Below are 6000 nucleotides of genomic sequence, written 5' to 3'. Positions count from 1 at the left end.
TTCCCCTAGTCCAATTAATGCTGGTCGACCTAGTCGTATGTTGTATGTTGATGGCAGGTCAACAACTAAAAAGTCTTGTATTATTGTAGTGGATAAAGGTGCTTCACCCAAAGTAATTGGGAGCTCGATTATTCCTTAACTGGCGACACGGTCGCCTGTAAATCCGCAAAGATTTACCATGCAAGGTCTTAATTTAACTTTTTCAAGCCCCATCTTCTTCAGTGTTTCCCTAGAAAGGATGTTCACTGAACTTCTGTTATCCACTAGCACCCTTTTTATCCTCTTATTGGCGATCTGGAAGGTGATTACCAGTGGGTCGACGTGAGGTCCCGTGAGGGTACCTCACGTCTTTTTCATCCCTCACGTCTTTTTCATCTTCCTCCAAGAATATAATAGGATGTTCTTCAGTCTTTGCCTTCTTGGAAGGTTCCGGAGCAAAGGCGGATCGCTCGTTTTTTACTTCCTTAACATACCCCTTTTGGGCATTATTGCTCTCTCCTGCAATATGTGGCCCTCCTGAGATAACCAGGATATCCTCTCCTTCAAGAGGAGGAGGTTGTAATCCCTGATTGTCTGGGTTATTGGGCAGATTGGGCTGGTTGTGTCCATTGCTCTGCCTTTTCACATATTGCTTGAAGTGTCCTCGCGCGATGAGACTCTCTATCTCATCCTTCAGTTGACGACACTCATCTGTCATATGCCCAATGTCTTTGTGGTACTTGCAAAATTTGGTTGCATCTCTCTTATGTCTCCCGTGCCTCCTAGCTCAAGTTTACAAAATGCCACCCTGTGCTCATGCACGAGATAAATGTTTTCTCGAGTTTCATTAAGCTCGGTGTAAATGGTGTAGATCGGCACGTACTTGTCGTGCTTCTTTTGCATTTTCTTATCCTTGTATGACTCCTTAGAGTTATCCTTCCTCTTTAAACTAGAGGCTCCTGGATTATCAGCCTTGGTCGAGACGGTACTTGTTGAGACATTTGTTGGGTTTATTTCCTGAGCCAGTCTGCAACAACTTCATCTCCTTTCTAGCTTCCTCTTTCCGAACAAATTATTGAGTCCTTTCATTGAACTCAGTAATGTATTTATTGGGCAACCCTATAGATCATTCCATAGCTCGCCTCCAGCAGTGGAGAGATCAGTAGTGATCCGTGCCTGAAGAGCAGTAAGCTGGGTGCTATCATCTAGGTTCCTCAGTCTCGCAGCAAGTGTGCTAAAACGACTTAAGTAGCCCTTAAGCGTCTCGCCCGACTGTTGCTTTATGTTGGTGAGTGATGATGCTTCGGGTCGTCTATCCCTTGCAGCATGGAACTGTTTTTTGAAGTCCTTAGACAATTGTTCCCAAGAAGTGATTGAATGATGAGTAAATTTATTGAACACGGTGCTCGCTGCTCCAACTAGCAATGTGGGGAACAAACTACAACATAGATTGTTCGTGACATTTTTGGCTTGCATGATAGTATTGAAATTATTCAAATGCGAGACCGGATCTGTGATCCCATCATATGACGAGACGTGAGGGTTTTTAAATCCCTGGGAGAAAGGAGTATTCATGATGTCTGGATGGAATGGCTCGAGTTCCTCATTCGAGTCATATCCAAACTGCTTTCTTTGCTCCCCAACTTGATACCTCCTAAACTTATCCTCCAAGTCATCTATTCGCAATTGGATATGATCCTCTTGCTTTGGACCGAGTTGTTGGCGAAGATCAGGTTTTTTCTAGTTCAAGTGATCGCGAAGATCCAGTTGGTTATAGATGCTAGCGAACCTTGTCCTACTCATAAACTTTGTCCTACTCATGGACCTCGTCTTGCTTATGGACCTCGTCAAGCTTATGGACCTCATCCTTGAGTAACTCTCAGTTTTACTTGTGCTTGTGCTTTCTCGATCATTATTGCGACAAGTACTTTCTCCTCCTCGTGTTGATCGACTATGGGTTCTCGTGCACCCTGAGGTAACACTCGCCTCTTCACGTCCTGTCCTTCTCCTTTGGGTATGGTTCGTTGTATGCCCCCTGTTGGGGTTTGTACGCTCTCCTTCCCTGTTGGTTCGAGAAGGACGTTGGCAAAGCCTCGTTGGTGACCCACGTGTCCCAGGTTGAGTCCCAGGATTTCCCTCGTTCCCACGAGGGATTTCTTGTTCCCTAGTTATTGGTTGCCTTCTGTTCTCATTTATGTGAGAAGGTTCTGGTTGATCATCTGGTTGTTCGTTCTCAGGGGGACCCTCAGTTTTCCCAGGTTGTTCTTCCTGAGCATTTTGAGGATTCTCCTGAGCCGTCTCTTGCCTCCTGGTTCGTGTGCCATGAGGTCTGCCTCGTGGTCTTATCACTCCAGGGTTAGTTTGATTTTGTGTGTTGTTCTCCTGTGCTCCCCTGGCTGCAGCTGCCTCCCGTTCTAACTCAGCATTTCGTCGGTTCGCCTCCTTCAGGCGGTTCCTGAGACGGCGGTTCTCCGACTCAACAATTGGCATGTATCTAGTAGGATCATAAGCGCCATCATTATCATGTTCAGTAGGTTGAGGGCCTCCAAGATCGGGTTCTTCATCATCTACTCCTGAGTTCTAGCCATTTTCATGCTGAGTCCTCCTCGAACGTGTGGACCGTGTATTGGGGCCACCTTCAGGTTGGGTCCTCATGAAACGAGTGGACCGCGTACTTGGGCCACTTTTAGGTTGAGTCCTCCTAGAACGAGTGGTCTGCGTAGATCGCGAGTTGGGAGGCCTATGGGAGCCCATTGGCTCTTTTCCGGCACGACATTGTGTGGTCTCTTCAGGATGAGTATCCACATTTTCTCCGTTGTCAGCCATGGAGAAAGTTTTTTTTCTTCTTTTGATAAGGAGGGTTTTTTTTAAGCTTTTTTCACGAAGGCTCTCAATGAAAGCACCAAACTGTTAACGCATATTTTTGTTAACTAAATTAAAGCCTATTTCGTGATGGATTGACACAAAAATAATTGCTATAAAAGGAAAAGAAATAACACAAAGTTTTTTTACGTGGTTTTGCAATTAAAATTCTGCATAGTCCACGAGTCTATCTTATTAGATTTTTGATACAAAACTAGGGTTTTTTCTCTAAAGGATTTTTCGTCCCTTTTTAGTGTATCCTGCTCCTATTTATAGTTACATAGGAGGGCAGTTAATTACAATCAAACTGAAATTTCACAACAATAATCCCCTGAAATTATGAGATTAGATTATGTCCCATGTAAAACAAATGCAATTATTATTTAAAAATCACATAATTGTGATTTATCCGCTTTTACTAGGTCAATGCGTATGTGGATTAAATATGCTGCAAAGTGTATCGTGCTGAGACATCTCGTTGGGAACATAGCAAAATAACCTTGGCAGCGAGCTGGAGCTTTTCCCATGTCTTTCCAAGGTTGATAATGTAAATCTCGTCGTTTCTGCGATTGAAGACATAACGCTCCATCTGACAATTGCAGTTCTTGGTGACAAGCTGAACTTCAGTAGTCAACTGTTGGAAATTTTATTTTACCAGGATCTTAGATCTACTCACAAGTATGTTGTTTAAACACCCTAAATATGAACTTTCTAAAACGATAAATTAAACACATATAAAGTTAAGAAAACCTTACATTGATGCAGCGAAATTAATGTCTCCTTCCACTCAGATCTCTAACCCTTGTATCCTTTCTGTAGCAGAGTATAATCAAGATCTGAGCCCGAATATCCTTCTTCTTCAAGTTTGATCCTTCACAGTCTTCCAGTCTATGATTGAGTTACTGCTTGTTGTGTGTGGGCACTCACTCTTTCACTAGGGTCACCAAAATGATGAAGGAGAAAAGAGAAAGAAGATTTCGGCCAGGTATAGAAAGTGGGGAAGGCTGAGTTTTTCTGAAGAGAGAAATTTCTGTCAGATTACTAATGAAAGCATGTTATGTGACTGAGCCATCACTTTCTATTTATAGGAAACTACTAGGTTTAGGTTAGGAATTATTTGGCATTAAAATAATGAAAATATTAATTTGAAAAACCTATTTAAGTGGCCGGCCATGGTGTGTTATTGGGCCTCACTTAATTTTGCAGTTTTATCAAATTTTATCTCTATTTTCTCAAAAACGCCAATTTTCTAATTCTAACCTTTTAAATGCCAAAACTAATTATTTAATAACTAAAATAGATTATTAAATAATATTGTCATTTAATTTAATTATTAATTAGACATATAAAGTCCATTAATAAATAAATAAACCTAGAAACTCTTTTCTTTACAATTTCACCCCTGCTTAGTGAAAATTCATAAAATTAGACATAGTCTAACTTTAGAATTATAATTGATCAATCACGAATCAATTAATGAGTCTTACAAGGAGAATGTTCTCAACTAGAATGGGGACCATGGATCTATATGCTGAGCTTCCAATAAGTGAACCAAATTTACCAAGTAAATTCCTACTTATTAATTCTTCGTTGAATCCACTCTTAGAACTTAGAATTGCACTCTCAGACTTATATAGAGCATATTGTATGTTCCACGATATCAATATACTATCTCATTTAACCATTGTTATAATCTTATTGTGATTTAAAGATCCTCTATAAAGATGATCTACATCGAGATGAGATTTCTTTACCGTTCTCACCCCTCAATGTATTTTGCCCCTTAAAACACTTAGCTACCTGTAAATGGTGTTTGGTGATCTAATAATTAGTCAGTTAAACAAGAGCTCATCCATTTACTTCTATTTGCTAAGCTCGAAGGGAATCATCACTTAACTTCTATACACCAGTAGAAGCTATAGATTCCATATTTATGTTCAGCACTCCCACTCAATCATACTATCATGTTCCCAAAATATACGTATCACCCTGACCCAAAAGTAGGCTTAACTAATAAATCAAAGAACATGAATAGCACTCCTGAGTTGAGCCCAAGCATATCAGGATTTAGATTCTTTTAATCTTAAGATCAACTACTGATATTGACTTGGAAAGATATGTATAACGGTAAGTTTGTAATATCTTAACTTAGTTGCGATATCGGTCCAGTCCAATGTATACTCCATACATTTGAAACTAGTATACTTTACTAATGTCCTGGAAAGAACATAACACTTACTCCAAGTGTAAGTACACATCATCGCTGATTATCACATTAGTGTAAATCCAATAACAATGATGAAACAGGGACCAAAACTTTTGATTCATATGATCACAATCACATTCCACTGTGTTGACGATACTGTAATTGTGAATAAACATATGATCTGGATTTAACTGATTTTGTGTGTATGAATGTAATAAACATATGAAACATATTAAACCATTAGCATGTAGAATTCATGCAAACATCAATCACTTCAAATTTCTTATATTGATAATTAATCAGATTGTAAAGAGTTTTATTTAGGGCATAAAACCCAACAAACTCCCACTTGCACTAATATAAAACAAACTGCGCAAATAGGTCAATCTGATGTCTTGATCTTCAAATCAAGTGTAGTATATTTGAATCCACCCAAACTTCTGGAAACTACTTCATAAATACTCTTATGAAACATCCTTTACTATATGCTTTACTTATCAAGGGATACTGAAATCTTTACTGTTTTAAAAGTACATCTGAATAAACAGAAGACATATCTCTCATATTTTAAAATATGTAATTGAGATAATACAGTGTAGACTTATCTTCAGTGATATAACTTTCTGGTATTTTCGAATAGACCAAGTTATAATTCTTCTCTGGTAGAGCTTGAATTATTAGACAATAATTCCTCCACCCCCAAAGTAAGCACCATCTCAAGAATTTCGAAATTAGATGGTGAGATACAAGGATAACTGATACACAGTTCCTTAATATCTAACATATGGATCAGTTTCATAAATCTTTCTTGAATATCTTCTAATGTTCCCTATTTGATTACATCTCAGATAGCTCCCACTCAATAGCATATGTCTGGTTAAATAATACTTTTAACCTCTGATTGTTTAGAGAGTTATCTAGTTGTGACTTTTGTATTAGTCTGAATCATTAAG

Source organism: Cannabis sativa, chromosome 6 (assembly GCF_029168945.1).
Source record: "Cannabis sativa cultivar Pink pepper isolate KNU-18-1 chromosome 6, ASM2916894v1, whole genome shotgun sequence".
Lineage (NCBI taxonomy): Eukaryota > Viridiplantae > Streptophyta > Magnoliopsida > Rosales > Cannabaceae > Cannabis > Cannabis sativa.
Note: the sequence above shows the minus strand (reverse complement) of the source record.